Source organism: Pipra filicauda, unplaced genomic scaffold (genome assembly GCF_003945595.2).
Source record: "Pipra filicauda isolate LSUMZ 115617 unplaced genomic scaffold, ASM394559v2 scaffold752_size109752_pilon, whole genome shotgun sequence".
NCBI classification, from domain to species: domain Eukaryota; kingdom Metazoa; phylum Chordata; class Aves; order Passeriformes; family Pipridae; genus Pipra; species Pipra filicauda.
Window position 1 is genome coordinate 94134 of NW_024104923.1, and position 12520 is coordinate 106653.

The following is a 12520-nucleotide window of genomic DNA, read 5'->3' on the forward strand; positions in this document are numbered from 1 at the left end:
TGTTTCAGTGATTTCATGGTAATCATATTCAATTTAAAAGAAATACAAAATAATAGGACTTATTTGGTGTATTCTAAAGTGGTGGGGGGTTGTTTTGTTTTGCTTTGTTTTTCAAATACAATATCAGCTCATAAGAGAGTATTCATCTCTTAGTTTCTGCCATGTAAAAAATATCAGAAGCACGGGCGAAATATCTAGAACCTCTCTTCCTCCATCAAATTCAAGCCACAGAAATTTCACTCCAAAGTTATGTTCAGATATAAGTAAACCATCTAACAGCCAAAATATCACAGAATCACAGAATCAGCCGGGTTGGAAAAGACCTCTGAGATCATCAAGTCCAACCCTTGATCCAACACCACCGCGGTTACTAGACCATGGCACTGAGTGCCACATCCAGTCTCATCTTAAAAACCTCCAGGGATGAAAAATCCGCCACTTCCCTGGGCAGCCCATTCCAATGTCTGATTTCCCTCTCTGTAAGGAAATTCTTCCTAATATCTAAACTAAACCTCCCCTGGCAGAGCTTAAGACCATGCCCTCTTGTCTTACTGATAGTTGCCTGGGAGAAGAGACCAACCCCCACCTGGCTACAACCTCCTGTCAGGGAGTTGTAGAGAGTGATGAGGGCTCCCCTGAGCCTCCTCTTCTCCAGGCTGAACAACCCCAGCTCCCTCAGCCTCTCCTCATAGGACTTGTGCTCCAGTCCCTTCACCAGCCTCGTTGCTCTTCTCTGGACCTGCTCCAGCACCTCAATATCCTTCCTGAACTGAGAGGCCCAGAACTGGACACAGTACTCCAGGTGTGGCCTCACCAGCACTGAGTACAGGGCAAGAATCACTTCCCTGGTCCTGCTGGCCACGCTGTTCCTGATAGAGGCCAGGATGCCATTGGCCTTCTTGGCCACCTGGGCACACTGCTGGCTCATGTTCAGCTTCCTGTCAATCCAAACTCCCAGCTCCCTCTCTGCCTGGCTGCTCTCCAGCCACTCTGTGCCCAGCCTGTAGCTCTGCATGGGGTTGTTGTGGCCAAAGTGCAGGACCTGGCATTTGGCCTTGTTGAACCTCATCCTGTTGGAATCAGAGCATCTCTCCAGCCTGTCCAGGTCCCTCTGCAGAACCCTCCTGCCTTCCAGCAGATCAACACTCCCCCCAACCTGGTGTCATCTGCAAATTTGCTAATGGTACACTTGATCCCCTCATCCAGGTCATCAGTGAAGATATTAAAGAGAACTGGGCCCAACACTGATCCCTGGGGGACACCACTAGTGACCGGCTGCCAACTGGATGCAGCCCCGTTCACCACCACTCTCTGGGCCCGGCCCTCCAGCCAGTTCCTAACCCAGCACAGAATGCCCCTGTCCAAGCCGTGGGCTGACAGCTTTTCCAGGAGCATGCTGTGGGAGACGGTGTCAAAGGCTTTGCTGAAGTCCAGACAGACCACATCCACAGCCTTCCCCTCATCCACCAGGTGGGTCACCTATATAGTGCTATAGCAGGATAGAAATAGCCTAAAGTGTGAGCATGCAACTAATTTAACAAGGAACAAGAAGCAATAAAAATGTTTGTATTGAAACAGCACCTCATTTTCCATCCAGCCTTCAGAATGCAGAGATAAGCTCTCCTTGGTAAGGCTGTCTGTTAGGACTGGGCTATCATGTAGTGGGCTGCTGCTGGATATTTTTGCATTAAATGTTCTTCCTCTGTCACTAGAACCTGAGGGATGTAGTGACATCTCCATCCTGGGAGGTTTCCAAGGTTCAGTTAGACAGCACCACAACTGACCCAATTTGATGCTGTCAAGAGACTTACTTTGAGCAGGAGGTTGAACTAGGTAATCTCAAGAGAGCCCTTCCAAACAACACTTCAGTAGTCCTGCAATTTTGAACCGCATGTGAATGCAATGGATCTTGCATTTAAATTGGTCTGTAGTATCTGAAGAAAAAACCCACCAGCATGAGTGTAGATAAGGTCTTGCAGAATTACTAAGTTGGGAAAATTCTTCATCTCAGAAAATGGAAGCACTCAATTTTCTATGGTATGCTGTCTGTTATGGTAGGAGAGGAATTAATTAGATTTCTATATTAGCTAGGTCTTGTATGCAGAAGCATTTTATTAATTAACCCAGTTTTACAGATGAATAAGAAGTTGAGTTCCTGTTATGAACAGTACTTAGCCCTTTTCTAGATTCCAGTATTCTTCTGTCCCTTTGCAATAAAACACAGAAAACTGCAGGTCAGCATAGGTACTGTGATCTGTAACTTTTTTTTTTTTGTCTTACGCTTTTGCACAGTACTTCTAAATGCTACTAACCTTCAAGAAGGATGTGATTATGGGAGAGGTACCACAGTCTTGTTTTATTATCAGTGCCTAATTAGAACTAGGAAGACTCACCTCTTTTGTTACAGGGAAAAAGTCAAAGGAAGAGAAAAACAAGCACCCATGTCATATGTTATGTAGGAAATAGCTAATCTGAAGCTACCTTTTTCACATATAAAGTAGTCTAATTAGCATTACTGCTAATTAGAATGAGACAGAAAGAGTTCAGGGAACCATTTTCTACTGAGAAATGTAATCACCCCTCAAACAGTGTTTGGCATATACTCATTTGGCTAAATTATGTTTGGGTAAAGAAGCCCTCTAAGGACTCATCTGATAAGGTGTGAATGTCCTGTTCTGCTATTTTCTGATTATTTTTTCTGTGCATTTTAAGTTATTTATTTCATATTATAGTATATAAATTGATCATATAGCAGTTAGACCTGAAATGAAATGTCTTATCTGAACAAGATATTTGCATTGATTTCAGCTGAAATTTTTTTCCTCAAACTTTTCATTTGGTGTGTTAGTTCAAAACAAAGCCAGGTTTTGAAATGAAGAAATCCCTCTGTCAGTGGAATCTTGTGGTCAGTTCTGTTACTAGTCACATTTGCTCTTACAAACAATTGAATTCTTGGCTTCCTTTTAAGTCAGTGGGAGTTTTTACTCTTTGGTAGAAGTATTATATTTTAAACAAATGAAATGCTTATGTTCAAGGCCTTTCTTTGTGGACACCTAAAATATATTGAGTTTCAAACACCTCCATATATTGCCGTACAACTGTGAGCAATCTTTTATACTGCTGAGTTTTCCCAGAGCAGTTGATGATGAATAGTTGCTGAAGTAACACTAAAGCAGAATTAGGATGGACAAGTATCAGAGCTATTGAAGTTATTTTGCTTAGAGTGGAAGTTAATTGTATTTATTCAGTGTCTCCCACTAAGCTCATTCACGAAACAGTATCTCATGAGAAGAAATATGTGTAAATTAAGACAAAATCAGAAGTAGACTAAATAGACATGAGTTCTTGTTGAGATTGTTGTAGTTATTTTACAACTCTAGAAATCATCGCATCAGATACAGAAAAGTATCCAAATGATAAAAAGACATTTTTAAAGTTCTGCATGTTTTTCCTCCAATTTTTTTCTTGTGATGAAAAATGAAACTATGTACAGAGCAATAGATACATATTAGGCATATTCTAAGATGTGAAGTCAAGAATCCAGCTGATTTTTGTTGCTACAAAAATCATGTTATCTTTTTATGTAACTGCTCACAATACAGATGAAGAACAGCTGACAAACTCTCAGCTCATACATCTGACATGACTTGATACAACAAGAAAAATGGATATGCAATGAATTAAAGATGTTTCAAGTTCAATAGTCTTATTTTTGTTGTAAATTCTGAAAGATATTTTAAAATACTTTCAGAAGGGTAAGATGACATGCAGGCTTTGTGACAATGGATGACTAAAGAAGAATGCAGTACAGGAAATTAGGATATACATGTAGATAAAGTTACTGCAAATAAAAATTTGCAGGAATAGGCCATGAATTTCTTAACTGTTCACATTTAACGTTTCCTACAGTATTGGTGTATGAAGAAAGCTCTTTCATTGCCTGATTGTAAATTAAATAAACATGTTCCTTACTAGTCTCTTTTACATTAGTTTCTGTTTTTTTAATAAACAATGGTTTTTTTTCACCACATAAAAACTATAAAGTTTTAGGAGCATAATCCTCCAAACACTGGCACTGGAGAGTACGTGTATTCTCCTTTTATAGCCTACTGGATCACAAGTGGTGTCAGACTCAAAATCTGACACTCTGATCTAGATTGTCTCTTAGTTCAAACTGGATTCCCACTCCAGTTGACTAATCTGTTGGAAGTAGATCTGTTCGAGGTATTACCAAACTTCTGCGACCAGTAACTTGATCTCAGTATGCGTTGTTGTCCCCACCCCTGTAAATGTCACCTCTGTCAGGTGGGTCCTACAAGCATCTTTATCCTCTGCAATAGCTCTTCCCAATGCCAACCTCATTGGTGCCCACAGCACATGTACACAACGAATGGCAACCTGGCATGCCCAAGTCCCAGCAGAGTTCAGCATAAAAGCTGGAGGGATGAGGCTTGGGGCACCTGGGGTTTTTCTGGAGCTCTGCACAGATTTACCCACCCCACCTTGACATGCTTTCCAGGAAGGGACTGCCTTCAATGGCTGGTTGTGGCTGCCACAAATAAGTAAGGTCATTTTGATGGGCAGGTTTTGAACATAACTGAGAGCAGGGTGTGCTAGCATGGAGCATGTTAACTAGCCAGGTCCCTTCCTTCTGAAGAGAAATGAGACAACACAGACTGACAAGAGGTCTGGACGCAGCCCAGTCTGCCCTGCAACAGAGCATTGGGACACTGAGACATAACCCTCATTTCTGTCCACGCCACTTCTTAAACTCCTTCCACCCAACCACAATAAGCAGTAAACAGAGGTAAGAAACAGAGAGTCTGCTTGCATTTTATATGGCAGTTACATAAGAACCAAATGTGTGGAATTTCAGAAGTCTGGTGACAGAGTCTTCAAGATCAGAAGTGCCATTTCTTCCCTAATAACTGAATTATGTAAATAAAGGCCACGACTACATGCATTTAAATGTAGGTCAAAGTGTTCCTGATTTCAAGACACAATGCACAGAAGAATTAATTTATCTGAGACTGGAACATCAAAGACCTTGAAGAAGGCAATACAGATGACTGTCAGCACACTCATATTTGTGGCTTCTAGTATTTCCTTCTGTAAATAAAAAGAATGAGAAAATGATCCAGTTTAATGTCTTCAGATGAAAAAATCGCTGTATCTGCGTGCTTTGGAGTAACAGGAAATCCTCTTTCCATGGCAGCAGCAGGATGCTAAGGGTGGAACAGCTCATTGCACAGGTTGTTGTTGTATTACATTGCTATAAATGTCATGATAAGTTACAAATGTGCCCCACTGTGCCTATGACACCAGCAGAGCAGCAAAGCACAACGTGCTTTCTTTTGTACTGTGAAGCCACGAGAAAAAGGCAGCAACTTTGCAGGCCACATACAACAACAAGAGGATATGAGCTTCCCAGCAGTACCTCCCTTTCTCTGGGGTTTTGACTTAATAATATGATCCCAGTCACCTAAACCCAGATTCATCACCTCAGCTGTACCATCTGCCTCTCACAAGGTGACAAAACCCAATCAATCCCATGTACTTGCTGAGAAGCTTGAGACATTTGAAGTTTCATTAAGATTTATCAATTATGCCTCATATCGAGTTCTGCAATTATAATCAGAGATGAGCATTAGTCTCATATCTAACGTAATGCCAATGATATTAAAATGTATTTTTGCAGCAAACCCTCCTCCCTAATTTTCCAGCAATATTTAAAAACAAATATAAATGGATAGCAATTCCTCTCAGTAAGGCAGACTAGTTTGTCTATTACTCCAGCATTGTGAAACTGATGTTGTGAAATAGCAAACTGAAAGAAGCCCAGCCCAAGGCCCAAAAGGGGTGATTTGTGCTACTAACTTAAGAAAGAAAACTGTCCAGAGCTTTAAAAATAAATAGTGCACTGAGCTCTTTTAACTTATTTCTGAAATTACTGCCAACTGCATACTGATTTTAAATCTTTATACTCTACAAAACTCCCAGGAGTGAAATTTAGCAAGGACTTAGCAGCTGAGAAAGACAGAGGAGATGAATCATGGGTGTATGGATACAGCACTGCACACACTTAGTGCTGGAAGTTTTATATTTTGTAAATGTAGAGTAGTCATGCAAAATTTAGTATTCTTTCAATTGTGATGCATTCACATATTTTAACAACTTGTAACAAAAGAACAGTTCTACCGAACCATTTTGGAGAACAAAATTCAAAGATCTGAAGGGGAGTATGCATTATAGAGTCTGTTAGAGCAATTATTGTCTTGTAGGTAATGTACGAAGAAAGCATTCTGTGTTTAGGCAAACTGAACTGATTTCAAGAAGGAAAAAAGTTATGCATGCTCTGAGTCTACACTACAGAAAATGAAGACAGTTTTAAAGACTACTAAGATCTGTGCAAAGACTGATGAGCTGGGTGCTGTCTCCCTCGTGGAATGTAAAATGAATGGAAAACATGCTTTTAAGAACACCTGAGAATGAAGCTGTGATACTTTCTTCACTGTGAATAAATGACCAAGCGGGTTGATAATATGTATGTTACTCACATGAATCACTCAGGACTACCTCCTTAGAAAAAATTAGTTCAAAATACATCGCTGGCATCATATTCTTCTAAAAGAAAATGGAATATTATTGGTACTAGAGCAGTAAATTTACTTTTAATTACACTTATTTTTATAATTTAAGGCCTATTCAGAAAGTCCATGGAAATATGGCCTCTGATACTTGTAATTAGAAGTAGGAGGAAAAAAACCTAAAAACATTCCATGAAGAATTTGAATTATTATTTGTTTTCTCCATAAGGAGGTAGTCGATTAGGTAAAGTGCTACACAAAATTTGGTGATGGCTGACTATGTCTGAAAATAAAAGATATTGGTAATTTTGCAGGCTATTAGATTGGGTTAGAATAATTAGATCAGTAAGAATAATTTCTAGTTCACCTGTAGGGTAGACTGTGGTAGTAATTAAAAAAGACTACTATGGAATTTCTAAATGCCAATATTGGTCCATTTCTTGCAGAAATGTCCTTAATATTCTCATCTCATACTGTCGACAGTCTGAGACTAAGGAATGATCATGAGAAAAGATTATCTTTCCAAATGAGAGGTCAAGAGACTTCCGGGGCAGGAATGGATTGCAGCAGTAGCACTGTATGAAATTGCTACTATTGTCATATAACCTGTGACGTACTGCTTAGGTAAGGGAGTGGGATCCTCACAGTTCCTCCAGTCACAATAATATAGTGCTTTTATGAAATTGAAATGGCTTTATCAAGAAGTGATCAGGTAGTTTATTTTCTGTCAAACTATACGTGGATTTTTGACATAATAGGGACAATTTCAGGCTTAATGCATCTTTTCTCAATTTATTGTTCGTCGTACAAATTACACCGACAGAAAATTGGGGGAATAATAATATTCATGTGAGAAAAAACAAAATAATCAAAGAAAGATTTTCCCCCTCACTCCCCCACCCCCTCCTGGATTTCATGCAAACACTTTTTTGGGGGGAGGCAGGGAGGCAGATGCACAAGAAAGCCTTATGTCCAGAGAAAGGAATTTACAGTTTATATAAAATCAGAGTGTTCTTACAGTACATTACTGCTACACAGCATGTGGTGCCTTGCCTGAACTCTATTGTTAGAATATAATCGCTTCAACCCTGCTCCTCTATAATGTATTAGATACCTAATAGGGGCAGAAGGACAGATTAGGCAATATCTGTCTTCATTAAAGGGGTAAAGAAAAGGAGGAGAAATCACAGCACAGATAAAGGTCACTTTGAGGCAATAAAATGCTGTGACAGAAAAGCAAAATACATAACTGGATGCAGAAAGCAGGCAGACCAAAAGTCTGAGCCTTATCTTTTATGAGTGAACATGTATTATTTCTGCATGGTTGGAACCCAAGTGCTATGATTATAAACATATGTTTACAAAATGCAGGGTGTTGTTTGCCCATATTTTGGGGATCAAATCTGAATACTTGTAAAAGACAGAAGCAACGAAGAAGACATAAAAAAGTGTCTTATTCACATCGATTGTTTATTTACTGCTTTCCTTTGTTTGATGAGACAATGCAGTTAAAAGTTTTAAATATTTTCTCTTCCAGAATGTAGTAGTAAGATTGATCATCATGTATATTTTTTAGACCACAGTACAAACTTGCAGAAAGCCTTCTGAAAATGTAAGTGCTGTTGGAAACTTTTGTTGCATGAACACCATCAGTAAAAGCTGTAAGCACTACAAAACATACCATGAAAAATCATTTTGATTAATTATAAATGTTTCATTGTATGAAAAAGAACATCATCTGAGTACGTCAGAATATGAAGGAATTATGTGTTTCCTCTTTTCACTTGACATCAGCTTCTTTGGCAGGAATGATCTACTCACATCCTACAGATGAAAAATTTTACAGTCTCTCAGAGAAGAATTTCTTCTAATCTCATGACTGGCTGTTGTGTTGGCCACACACCTGGGTTTTGTCACACCAGTCAGCTTCATCTTTACATCAATTTAGAGATCCCTGATGTCAAGAGAACCACAGTAGTAATTCTGTATTAATAGAAATTGTAATTTGAAGCCTTTTTTAAAGATCTGCAACAACTAGCCCAACAAAATGGAGACAGCCTTGCATTTCTCTTCTTTAAGATTATTTGTTTGTTATGGAATATGAATAGTTCACACTAACCCTGGGCTGTTAGTACCTAAATCAAGTACCTCAAAAGCAACTGAGATAAAATAATGCTATGTGACTAGTAATAGAAATGACATGTTGCTGAAATGTCACCATATGTTACTATTTTGTATGCTTCAAAAAGCAAAATTCCAGCCTTTACAGCATTAAAAATAAAGACATTTCTTTGGCTTTTAAATTGTCATTTTCAATTCCCCACTAATTTAAAAAAATGAAATTTTTAAATTAGTTCAGAAAGGCACTGTGTTTGCCTTTCAGTTAATAGCTTTGTTAGACAACAGCTAGAAATTCTTACAAATTGAATTTGTCAGTGAGGAAACCAACAGCGTGACATTCATTTCTATCCCTTGGATTTATGATTTGAGAAAAACTGCTTTTGCCACTCTGATTTCAGAGTTCTGGTTCCCAGAACTCATTCCCTGCTATGTTCTGAGAAATGGGGGGATGACCTGGAAACAAATCAGACCCAAACTGCAAACCTAACCCAAATGTATCTTACTTTATCTGATATTAGACATTAAGATGGACTTTTTAGGAAGCCACCCTGGGACTAACAGGGATCCCTGGTCTCAAGGCAACTACTGTGTCACTAGCAAATGTGACCCAGGACCATATCTTGAAAAAGAAATGAAATGAGAAATTTATTCTGCATCAGAACAGCTGAACAGATGAACTGCTAGGAAGTGAACAAGTCATGATCATTATTTATAAGTTATTCTTGTAATTGATAAAAATAATAGCCTCTAGTCCCCTTAAAATTCATTTGTGGGATGCCTGGTTTATTAAATACATGGAGTAATTGCAAAACATACAAATTAGGATTGAAAGACTTTACACCCTACGGAAAAATAGATAAGTCTAATGTTAACTCTCTTGTGCTCAGTGGGGGACACTCAGCCATATTTTTCAGCCATTATCAGCCATAACAACATTTGACTGTCAAAGCAGTGACTCCACTGATGGTTTCCAGCACATCCAGGCATTGAGCTAATGGCATCTTTACGACTAGATCAGACCCAGGGAATGAGATTACAAGGCAAGGCATGAAGGCCTACGCATCCTCTGTCCTCCCTCCTCACACAAGTGTCGAACCATTTGAGCCCTTCTTTAATGTCAAATGCGCTGCTGAAGCCTTTCCTGAAGGTAATTGAGGCACATGATTGCCTGAGTACAGTTTGATCCACATACGAGAAGGCTATATGGCTTAGGATTTTCAAATATATATTTACATTCATGCACCTAAATCCATACGTAGCAATTAAATCAGTAGCCTGATGTTTAGAAATGAATTAACTTGATCTTTAGTTGCTCACAGTCCGTAGCCCTTTGGATGTATATCTTATAGGAGAAGAACCTATTTTTTAAAACAAATGTTGCAAAAACGTCTGTAGGTTATTTTTCAAGCATTTTTCTCATTATTAAAGAGCTGGTTGGGATCATGCTTAACATGAAAGCCTATGACAGCCTTTGGATAAATTTAAGCCTATAATACCACTTTGGATCAATATATTTGATATCAAACATACCAGGGTTCAGTATGGGGGGCAGTTCTGTTTAATATATTTATCGACAACCTGGATAAGGGGATCAAGTGAATTCTCACTCAGCTTGAAGGTGACATCAAGCTGGGTGGGAACATTGATCTGATGAAGGGTAGGAAGGTTCTGCAGAGGGATTTGCATAGGCTGGATCAAAAAGCTGAGGCCAATGGTATGAGGTTCAACAAGGCCAAGTGCCAGGTCCTGCACTTGGGTCAAAACAACCCCAGGCAGTCTTGCAGGCTTGTGACAAAGTGGCTGGAAAGCTGCCTGGTGGAAGAGGACCTGCGAGTGCTGGTCGACAGCAGTTGAACATGATCCAGCAGTGTGCCCAGTGGCCAAGAAAGCCAATGGCATACTGGCTTGTATCAGCAAAAGTGTGGCCAGCAGGACCAGGGCAGTGACTGTCCCCCTGTACTTAGCACTGGTGAGGCCACACCTCAAATCCCATGTTCAGTTTTGGGCCCCTCACTTGTGAAAGACATTGAGGTGCTGGAGTGAGTCTAGAGAAGGGCAACGGAATAGGGGAAGAGTCTGGAGCACAAGTCCTGTGAGGAGAGGCTGAGGGAGCTGGGATTGTTCAGCCTGGAGAAAAGGAGGTTCAGGGGAGACCTCATCACTCTCTACAACTCCCTGAAAGGAGGTTGTAGCCAGGTGGGCGTCAGTCTCTTTTCCCAAGGAACAAACGGTAGAATAAGGTGAAATGGTCTCAGGTTGTGCCAGGGAAATTTAGATTGAATATCAGGAAAGCTTTCTTCACAGAAAGAGTTGTCCAGCACTTGAACAGATTGTCCAGGGAAGTGGCTGATAAATTATCCAACACTATTCAACAAGTTCATAGTTATGTAATCATTCAGCATCTGATCCCATGCTAGCTAAAACTGAGAATTAAGAATGATTCTGGTGGAAGCAGGTCATCTATGATGACAGGAAATATCAAATTAAGTATCATTAAGTATAGCCATTAGCCAGGAAAAATCTGAACAATTGTCAGAAGATATTAGTATGGGTTTTCTTTGCAACATCTTAAACATGGATGCTGCTTTAGCCTGCTTTTACTGAATGAAATACCTTTTCAGTGGTTAAAATCCTAGTAACCCAGGTTTTCACCACAGGATATTATATATAAAGAACCTGTGGCCTATCCCAGTTTCTGAAAAAGGAACCTCTACCCCAGTGTTGTAGCTTAGCAGTTACTTTCTAAAGTGTGAAAAAACCAAACCTGAACACAAATATGTTAGCAAGTAACTTTCTTTTTTTTTTTTCTGAAAAATGGTTTGCATGCACTTGCAGATTTTTGGGGCCTTCTGAACAGAACAAGGTTAAAAAGCATTGCTTCAGCAAACTTTCCACTGTGTAATTAACATTCTTCTGACTTTAACCATCTCCAGTTTTCACAGTGTTTCCTGTTCCCTGGAAATGAACAGCGTTGTGTTACAGGGAAATACTTTTAAGGATGAGAGTTTCTTATGTATCTTGCACACAAAATGAATCAAATCACAATTGGAACAATATTGATTCTGTCCTATTTCAAAGGAATGCACAGATCAGAGCCTCACACAAAGCTCATAAAAGATACAGAAATTGAATGCTAATAGCACAGCCTGTCATACTAATAAACTGCTGAAGTTGCCACAGATGTAGAATGTACAAGCTCAACCCCAAGTACTGATTTTTAAAGCAGCTCCTAAGAGCCATCTGGGTTCATCCAGAGCATCCCAAAGATGAGTTGTACTGAAACTCAGTTGGAAAGAGCTGTTCTCAGTTAAAGAGTAGCATCCCATAACTGTAGACTGAGGGCCTGGGTCAGTTAAAAACACATAAGAAACTATGATTTATTTTATTTATTTTTTCTTGTGAAGGGTTAAAGAGAATCAATATTAGTCTTTTTGATCTGATATTGTGAGTTATTCAGTTGAGTCGCTAGGGCTGGTAACAGAGACTAAACAATGTTTGGTGCTCTGAGCAAGATGAGACAACTCAATATCTCACAAGATTAACCCTCACACTCTCCAGATTTCTACACGTACTTCTGTTAAGCTTATTTAGTCTTGATATAGAGACTTTGCTGAATACTACTTTTTTTAGAACATTGTGTTTGATCCATCTAATGACTCTAATAGTACAACATTGCCTCAAATACCTTATTATTATAAGCATTCTGCTTTCAAAACCCATATAAAGAAAGGAATAATGTACTACACAGCCTTCTTTTTATGGATGATGGCAGTGGCTCCTGGACTCCAGGTGAGATACATTGCATTCAATTT